Raw genomic sequence first — 10,370 nt, forward strand, 5'->3', positions numbered from 1 at the left:
ACGGCTCGTGATCTTGTCACCTAGATCTAAGCCTAGAACTATAACTTAAAAAATTACAACTCAATAACATAAATCATAAACATAAAAAGAACTGAATAAAAATAAAAGAGTGCTTGCATTAATTGACATAAAAAAAAAACTATTACAAAAGTGATTAAAGCAAAAATAGAGAAGAACTAAAACTAAAGAGAGAGCAAGAGAAAGAGAGAGCAACTAAAAAAAAACTAGAAGAAGAATGAATTGTGTCTCCTCCTCTTACATGAGTTGTATTTATAGGGAATGGAGAGGTAGGGTAACAATTTTCTCTTTCCTAAAAGAGAGAAACCCACAATTGATTGTGAGATCTTTTGAGTCCAAAAGTGCTAAGATGGAGGAGAGAGAAGAGAGAAATAAATTTTGAGAAATTTCCTATAATTTTTTGCTTATTTTCTTTCCTTTTTTTTTTCTAATTTATTTTTCTTCTTTTTTTCTCTCTCCTAGGGACGACTTTTTTCTCCATGCCCTTAGTGCTTTAAGTGAGTGAAAAGCAGGAAATCTTCAACAAATTCTCTAAAAAAAACAACCATGAGATTCGAACTTGAGACCTCTTGGTGAGCAAGGGAATTTTGTACAGCATAGCTCACCAACTAAGCTAGGTAGTTGTTTTTACCAAAAACAAATCTTTAATCACTTAAGGATGTGGTCCATCGATCCTTGTTGGCATTTGGAGTATTCCTTGTACCTCTGGGACAATTGCAAACGGGCTGGTTCTGCATCTCGGTTCAGTTCTGATCCATTATTCTTTTTCTGGCCCGAAAAGAATAATCATTTGTACGGGTGACCAAACAAATGTGTACTTTTAATTGAACACGTCCATCTTGCTCAGAATTTCGTCCTCTTAGCAACCATAGAAAGAAATAGGACCTCTTTACGTGTAAAATTGAAGATATAGCGTCCGATAGTCCTTAAGGCCTTGAAAATATAAAGCCTGCAAAAAGAGAGTAAAACCCAAGGTAGCTCCATTCTAAATATGTAAAATGCATGTTTTACTACCCTAGATTTCACACATAAATGTGTTCATCATACTCCCCCACCAAACTCCTGGAATAAAAAATAATAATAACAAAGAAAAAAAAAACAACAAAAGAATATAATAATAAAAAATGATAAGAGAAAGCAAAACAATAATGAATGAGTAAAGAAAAATGAATAAAATGGAAGGACTTACCCATGAGCCATACTGAGTTGTAGACATGATTCTGAGTATTGTGAAGTGTCTATCTGAAGTACTAGTCCACAAGGCCATCATCCCCTTATGAAGAGTTCCTACAACCATCCAATTGGACCTCTCCACAAGTCTTTCTCTTTCTTCTCTTAACCATATTTCCCAAAATCGCAAAAAAAACCCCAAGAAGTTTGACAATTTGCAAAGAAGCCCAAAAAATTGTCAAATTCTCCAAATGACTCCTTCCTTAAGAACTATGAAGATCTTCTAAAGGAAGATGAAGAACTTTAAGGGAAACTTGACGATCTTCAGAAAAAATTTGAAGAAACCCAAAAAAATGCAAAATGCTTCGGATGTTCAAGGCAATTCAAAAACCCGAGCTCACTCGCTCACAAATCGTTCCCAACTCAGAAAAATTAGAATGGAGAATGAATAGGGGGGACCATTTTATGGGAAAAAATTTATTTTCAAAAAAAAATGAGACTCCGATTCCAAGGTGCAAATTAAAAATTCTTACCACAAATACCAATTTCAAAATTATTTCTTGTGGTAGATGAAAATTATATCACATGAGAGTGGAAGGTAAAAATCAAGGGGAAGGTAAAATCCAAATTTGTGTGGTAGGTGAATCTTATATCACATGAAAAGGGGAAGGTAAAAGTCAAAATTCCATTGGTAGATAAAAAATTATGGTAAAATATTCAAAGAAGGAAAATAAAAAAGTCAAAAGCAAAGAGCAAGATTCCAAATCAAAAGGCCAAAATTCAAGACTCCAATCTTGTGGTTCAAAATCAAGAACCCCAATCAAGGGACAACAGAGAAATCAAGAAAGAAATAATTGCATTAAACCAGCCCCAGGTAGCTCAATTTCATTGACCTGGCCCCAGGTGGCCCAATTTCATTTACCCAGCCTCAAGTGGCCCAATTTCATTGACCTGGCCCCAGGTGGCCCAATTTCATTTACCCGGCTCTAGGCGGCCCAATTTCATTTAATCGGCCCCAGGTGGCTCAATTTCATTAAACTGGCCCCAGGTGGCCCAATCTCATTTAACCCGACCCCAGGTGGCCCAATCTCTTTGAGTCGGCTCCGAGTGGCCCGATCTCATTAATGAATTCCCCAGGTTGGCACATGGAAACCTAGCTAAGGAAAATTTAGGAATCCAAATGTTTTCTTTTCCAAGATTGAAAGAGCAACAAATTTCTTTCTTGTAATCGATGGTCCCAGATAGCCCAGATTGGGTCGAAAGACCTAACCTAGAGACCAAACCCCCTAGATTGCCACATGGAAGCCCAACATAAGAAAATACAAAGATCAAGTACTAATGTCTTTTGCAGGATTGAAAGAGCAACGAATTTCTTTCCTACAAATCGGCGACCCAGGTAAGTCTCAAACTTTAAAGTAGCTAAAAGATATTACCTGTTGCATTTTTCAACTCTATCATTAATGAGGAAATGACGGCCGTACATGTTCCAGGTGACAAAATGTAATCATTCTTTTCTTTGCCCTTTGGTTGTTGGTACAGGCCTCAGCCAAAGAGGGGCATTCTGTAGACACCAATTTTATCACCCCCTCCGACTATGATGAATTATGGATCTTGGACATGACTTCTTGCTTTTGATCAATAAAGATGATAATTTATTAAAGAAACCTAGAAACATCCCTTACTTGCCCAAAAACCTCAGAAATCCCATGTGAGAGAAAAGAGGTCCAATTATGAATTTTATATATGAAGGAATCCAGTTAGGATGACCGTACAAATGGATAATATTTAGAATTAAGATTCCAATGATATATGGTACATCAAAATTGGACCGTCGGATCTCCTGCAATCGCTCTTGTAAGTTTACACCTAGTTGAGCAAATCACAGCTAGCCAGCCAGCTAGCCCTGCATGCATGTCCCACGAGCAGGCCAGCTAACTAGCTAGTAAGCCCCTCAGGCATGCTACATGTGCTGGCCAGCTAGCCAGCCCTTGCACGCACATCGTGCACCCCTGCGTGCCCACCTAGCGCCCCTGTGTGCTAGCCTCATGCCCTCGCTCGTGCGTTATGCACCCTCACCAGCCTGCTCCGCACACCCCAGATTGCCAATCTCTTGGTCCCATGCATGCACTGTATGCCCTTGACAGCCTGTACTATGCACCCCACGTGCTAGCCTCGTGCCCTTGCGTGCACTGTGAGCCCTTGCCAGCCTGCTCTGTAAGGCCCAGAGCACACTGTGCACTCTACCTACCAGCCCTGTGCGCCCTTGTTTGCTAGCCCCACATGCACCCAGCCTATCCTATGTACCCATGCATGCCCCGTGCACCCTTGCCTAGTCGCGTGTGCCACCGTCAATGGCTGAAATATGTGTTCCACTGACCCAATGATCTCTTCACCCACTTGTGCACTTTACACTATCTCGCTAGCATACCCTACTCTGTAATCTCCCATTGGCCTAAAAAAGGAATATTTTATCTTATTGGCCCAAAAAAACTTATCCTTTCCCTGTTGGCCTAAGAAAATCATCTTCCACCCCATTGATCCAAATTTTCATATTTTCATCCCATTGGTTTAGAAAAACCACTTTTTCCCCCATTGGCTAAGGGAATTCCCTTTCCCTCCCCATTGGTTTAAGAATCCTATAAATAATCCCCTCCCTTTGGTTTTTCACACCACAACAACCCAAGCCTGTTAGTGAGCACCCCTTTGTGGAGAAGCTCTGCTCTCTTTCCTCCCCTCTCCCCTCTTGATGTTTTTCAAGTCTTCAGAGAGATCTTCATACTTCAGATCTTCGAAGTGTTCTTTGGGCCTTCAAAACTCTTCAATCCTTTGCCTTCTTTGAGTGAGTTTTGGTAGGAAAAGTTTCCTCCTCCTTTTGAGGTTTGTCAAGCCTTCAAAGAGATCTTCATAAGATCTAAAATGTTCTTCGGATCTTCGAAGTGTTCTTCGGGCCTTCAAAGTTCCTCAATCCCTAGAAGATAGCCTACTCCCAATGAAAGCTCTGCCAGAGAGCCCACAGCCTAACCCTCCCATAGCCTATCCCCAACGGAAGCTCTGTTGGAGTGCCACCTCTGTCAAAACCAAGAAGTAGCCCATCCTTAGCGGAAGCTCTGTGGAATCAATAGCATAGTCAAAATCCAAAAGTAACCATTCCTAGTTGAAACTCTGTCCAATCAATATCTCTCGAGAAAAGGAAGTTAGAGGTCAAAACCATCTTCCCCTGAGCCAGAAGAATCCAAAAGACAGTCTGTGCAAGTGCTAATCAGGGGACCAACCCTCTTAACCAGAAATAGGGGTCAAGCTCAGGTATAATTTCTCAACAGAATTAGCAAAATGTAGACTTTATATTGACCTTGTTTTAGTGTACATAGTTATTTAAATTTAGTCAATGTATATATGTGTGATAACTTAGCCATGCATGCGAAATAGGAATAATTATGAAAAATATTCGTTCTTAAGCATCTAGTAGGAAGACCAGTTGAACCAGGTAGATTGGGTGCCTAACACCTTCCCAAATCTATAACTTGACACTTACCTTAGATCTTTAGACCAGACCAACTCTCGGGCCCTTTTCTTAGAAATTGGGCCCACCCCTGGGTCCTAGGCCTATAATCCTAGGTGGTGACTCCAAACCCTTTTGCATGATCCAGATTCCCGTATTGGACTCTCATCAAATCCCCATCTCGAATGACGAATTTTACAATCCTACGAAATAGGCCTCCACATATCTCCAAGTGGCAATACGACGGTACGGGGCCCATGGGTAAGCACATATGACACACCCCTCCCTCATAAAAGAGAAAGAGAGGAGAGAAGACGGAGTGTATACAAGTCCTTTCCTCCCCACCAAAAGGGAGAAGAGAGATCTGGTCTCTAGCCTCTACCCTCACACCCCCCAATTGGTGCAAATATGGACGTTCTTGTGAATTCTCCCAGCTCAGGGGATGTGGTCTTGATCCAATTTCCTTTCTTTAGAGATGCTGACTATGGTGATCTTTCTGGTATTTAGATAGAGGTTCGATTGGGGAAGAGTGGTTCCAGAGCTAGTAGTCTAGTAGAATTCTGGCAGAGCTTCAGTTGGGGAAGTCTAATGAAAGGCTAAAACTTGGGTGGCACTTTGGTAGAGCTTCAGCTAAGGAAGGGCTACTAGAAGACCAAGGCTTGGGTGGCACTTCAAAATTTTACTAGATCATGGGTCTAGTAACTGGGATCCTTACACAGATCCCACAAATCTAGCCTTTAGAAGAAGGGCTAAATAAGCCAAGGGAAGGGGCTAAAGGGGCGCTATGGTAGGCAAGGGATGGGCTAGAGGGGTGCTAGGCTAGGCAAGGGAGGGGGGAGAGGTACACCAACCAAGTGTGGTTTTGAAAGGGGAATGGGGGGGTATTTATAGGTTTTTGGGACCCAGGGGTGAAAAGGTTAATTTTTTTGCCAATGGGCTATGGGGGTGTAGGGCATGCTAGTGGGGGCACGGGGTACACAGGTTGGGGTTGCATAGGGTGAGGCACCATGAGCCACAAATACGGGGCTACAGGGCGTGTACACTAAGCTGCAGGTAGGCTGGGGGTGGGCACGTGGGGCACGGGGCCGCAGGTAGGTTGGGTGGGGGGGCACGAGGGGAGGGGCTATGAGGGAATATTCCATAGAATATTCCCAAATTCTGATATGATGGGTTTAGATGGATCTAGTCTTCTGGAATGATTGCAGGAGATCCGACGGTCTGATTTTAATGTACAATATGTCCTTAGAGTCGTGATTTTGAGTACTATCCATCTGTACAGCCACTTTGGGCTGAATTCCTTCATATATTTAATGTCATAATTGGACCCCTCTTTTCTCCAGCCTAAAGATTTCTAGGGTTACTAGGGTTTTTGGGTGTAAAGGGAGGGTGTTGGGATAGGGCTACCTCAGTCAGCTGCATCTCTTTTGATTGGGAGTCAGGAGTCACATCCACGATCCATGAATCATTAGAGCCGAGAGAGGGTGATAAAATTGGGTGCCTACAATACTATGTATGAAAGGGTGAACCACCTGAACTACATTTGATCTAATTCCTCTTAAGGGATGCATTGACAACTTGATATGTGCAAGTGCGGTCTCAACAGCCTCCGAGCAATTGGAAGGTTCCCAAATTAATAATTAAGGTATCTAAAATATCACCATAGCTTGTGTCCCCAAGGAATCACCACTTGGCATATCTGACCATTAGGTATCTGTCATTCACCTAGGGTCGGTCAAACTCTTGTTTGAAATTCATTCCCGAAAATGGTCGCCACTTGGAACTAATAATCAAGGCCAATTCTTTCCCCACCCTTCATTGGTTAAAAAAGAAAAAAAAAACTTGATGCAACTATGGCAAAGGTTTGGTTGTGTCAACAGCTAATGACTGATACTTTGAAGAATCACCTCTCCTCTTTGGACTTTTTGGATGAGAATTTAAGGAAATAGACCTAGACATAAACATACCAGGACTGCTGGAATCCGTGAACATGTTGATGCCCATCGGGCTGGGTGTGTAGAATTACATCACAGTTTACTCCAATAAGTGCCTTAACATTGGGATACTGATCTCTACGTATTTCGATTTGGGACCATTAAGATTTGCCCGACTCTGGAGGAATTTTGAGCCTGTATGCTATCTCCGCCTAAAGGCAGATTGATTGAACCATCTTTGAAGGAGGACTATTCAGAAGAGATTTAAAGCTTCTTCGGATGGGGAAAGGAAGAAATGAAGCAGTTTGTTAGATATGGGAAGATTGACATTTTGAAGGTGGCCAAGATTTTCACCTGGTATCTGTCATTGGGAGAAATCCATCAGCAGAGATCGTAGGATGCTTATCTACTTTGCATGTTGGCTCGCTATATTCTCCAAACTCCCCGATGTGGTACACCTCTTGTTCTGATAGAGGTGCTATATTAGTTAAAGGAAGGAGGTGATATTGTCCCCACAGTCCTTGCAGAGATGCTTAAAGGGTTTGATGACATGAACCACACACAAATTTGGAACCGATCATTATCAAGGAAGTCCTACTATTTTCCAACTTTGATTACTTAAAAGACTGAAACTGGTCAAGCTGCTAAATGAGTGCCAACTCAGTGTTTCTTACTATCAAGACAAGAGTGAGGCCCCAAAATTCAAGCTCATCGATGATTGGAAAGAGTACCTACAAGGAAAAACTTACGGGATATTGCATAGAAGTTCCTATGGTGGTCCCAAGATGATTTCCTAACGAAGACCCCTGGATGTAGTTATGTTAGGTTGATGGGTTTGACTCATACATCCTTTTACTTGCTGACTTATATCAGCCGACAGTACATACTGAAGGCGAAAGACCCGGAGGAGTTGGCGAATTTCTATCCATCACAAGAATTGTCTCCCTAAATTGTAGCCCACCTATCCTATCTTTGGGTGTTCCCCATTTTGATGTGATTCACTTGATGATGTAATGAGGTGATGTTTGGATTTTAACATTATTCCAGTTATTCTAATGAAGACTTGAGTTGTGGAATTAATCGTACCTTAAAATTCAAAACTCATGAATAAAAAAGAGAGATTTTTGGTGCCAAAAGATAAGTTTTCATTTCAAAATAAAGGCCAAGATTGGCAGTTCAAAAGATAAAAACCAAAAATAAACATGGGGGAAAGGAAAAATAAGAAGAAAAAACAAACATCTATGTCTGTTAAAAAATGCAGGAATAACAGGAATAGAACTCTAGGGGTCAACATCCTTATCTGTGCCATACTCGAAGCTATCCATGGGAAACATCAAGTCCTTGGACGTAACAGCATCATATGTTGACTACAAGCTCGCCAGCTACATCGTGAGGTCATCAATCTGTGCGGTCTGACTGGTAATTTGTCCCCTCTGAGAAGCAATCTGTTCCCTTTGAGAAGCAATCTGTTCCCTTTGAGAAGCAATCTGCCCATCCTGAGAAGCACAAAAGACGATCAAAATAAGGGGTAACAATAAAAGAGAATTAAGTCAAAGGAGAAGAGTAGTACCTTGAAATGCAACTGCTCCTCCCTCTGATATATTTCCCCGCATAAACTCAGATGCATCTGTCGAATCTCAACATAGGCCTCCAGAGAAGAGTGTTTGGCACTTACACAGTCATACTGAATAGGGAGGCCGAGAGAAGCATCCTGGTCCATCCTTCTCTGCAATACTCTTGGGACAAGGGGGTTGGCCACGTCTGTGTAGAACCAACCAGGAAAGCCCATGAAGGGAATGCTGGCCATGTAATGGATAAGCCCATCCACGACAATAGAAGACTTAATGAAGGGAGAACCAACAACACCCGAATGTGGTCGAATAGAGAGAGGGAGCATGGGATGTGTCCTCCACTATAGAAACATCAAAATAATAAGGAAAGAGGACTTAACATATGGAAGGAGCACTAAAAAGAAAGTACATACCACAGGACCTGTGGGACTCAAAGGGACACAGACCATCTCCACATCCAAGAAGGTCATATTGTCCCCCTCCATGATCAAAAGGCCATCATCCCATACTCCTTCAGCCAGCTGCTAGACCAAAGCCTCAGGAATAAGCTCTAGACAATGCATGGTGGGAGGGGGAAGACAAGGAGGGACGTGTCGATCGGCGTCAGACAATTGGGGAGTAAACCGCTCCCCCAGATACCAAACTCGGCCCTTGAGACCCTAAAATAGTACCCTCCACTGAGATAAGTATGCGGCTCACTTTGTCTTTGCCTCAACCAGAAACTCAAGGTCTTGGAAGGGTCTCCAGTTGGCCTACAAAGTCAAAAGAGGTAAGTACAACACACAGTAAGAGGAAAACTCAGAAGCAAGTAAGACTCACCTCAATTATGTCATTCAGAAGAGATCGAGCGGTGGTCCCATGAGGAAGGGATTGGCCCCTCAGCATGTGACTGTCTCCCCATCTCGTGGTCACCGGGCAAAAGGATGCAAATGGATCATGCAACAAAGGAAGCATGAGCCCTAGGTGCTCATAGAACCAGGGCTGATATGGGGAAACCAAGATGATAAGAATGCATACTTGATGAAAGGAAAAGCATAAGGACAAGAGATCACCTAAATAATGCAGCCCGCTCCATTGATGCCATGGTCCCCATAAGCTAAAAGATCTAGCATTTACAATAGGTATGCATATGCCACCCCACCCCAATCAAGGGCATCTACCTCATCAACATCTCGAAAGAGGGCCACCATGCAAATGTCCACCCCATCTCGAAGGTTGCTGAAAAGACATTGTCTCACCACATATAGAAGGAAAGAGCGAACTACCTAGAGGGTCTCAATGGGGTTCAGTCACCCCTGAGATGCATCCCACCAGCAAAGCAATTATCCTCTAGGACTCAGAAATGTGAATCCTTGTCAAATCCAGAAACTCACCTGGCTCCACTATCTCGGGCAAAGTAAGGGGCCTAATACCAAATGGAATGCCTATCAAGGCATAGAAGTAGAAGGGAGTAATCATGATTTTGCCGATGGAAAGGTGGAAAGAATGTGTGTTGGGCCACCACTGCTCGATGATTCCCTTCATCAACTCAGGATCTAGTTTCTTGGTCTCTAAAAAAGCCAAGCGGTGCAGGTAAGTGTTATCGATTCGACGTACGAGCCCCAAGGCAGGTATCTTGTACCATGCCCAGACCATGTTAGGATGCCCATATCTAGCCAAGGTTGGGGCCACACCCCTAGGGGGCACCTAACAAATGAAAAATAAAGTAATAAAATTCTTCATTCAATAAAAACAAAATTTTTGTAGTAACGAAAGAATAAACAAGGGAAGGATAAAAATGACTTACCCACATATTCCACACGGAGTTGCAAATATGCCTTTGCATACCCTGAAGTGTATGCCCCATATACCATGCGGCGGGCCCCTCCCCCCCTTATCTGATGGGTTACATCCTAATATTCCCTCGAGCATACGGCCTCTGTGGGTTCTCCTTCTTGATCTCTCAGCTATCAATCTCAGAAATTGCAAAAAATCCTAGAAAGTTCCCAAAATTGTAGAAAAGCCCCAAAAATTCCCAAAATGCAGAAAATCCAAGAAAATCCAAAAGAAATTACAAAAAACCCCAGAAAGCTTCACCCCAAACCCGAAGAATTTGGGAGAACTCGGAAGAACTCACTTAGAACGTGGAGAACTCGAAAACTCAGAGGTGAGAATGAGCCAAATGGGGGTGGGGGGGACCAT

At 42.7% G+C, this 10,370-nt stretch overlaps 1 long non-coding RNA gene across 1 annotated transcript; it reads left to right on the forward strand.

Moving 5' to 3' along the window:
- The first annotated feature begins 4,329 nt into the window (after positions 1–4,329).
- On the forward strand, positions 4,330–7,654 carry LOC122063278. Its single transcript, XR_006135293.1, has 2 exons — positions 4,330–4,491; positions 6,785–7,654. It is a non-coding gene; the product is annotated as an uncharacterized LOC122063278 (long non-coding RNA).
- Positions 7,655–10,370: the final 2,716 nt, after the last annotated feature.

The sequence above is a fragment of the Macadamia integrifolia genome, unplaced genomic scaffold (genome assembly GCF_013358625.1).
Source record: "Macadamia integrifolia cultivar HAES 741 unplaced genomic scaffold, SCU_Mint_v3 scaffold1282, whole genome shotgun sequence".
In the NCBI taxonomy this organism is placed as follows: Eukaryota; Viridiplantae; Streptophyta; class Magnoliopsida; order Proteales; family Proteaceae; genus Macadamia; species Macadamia integrifolia.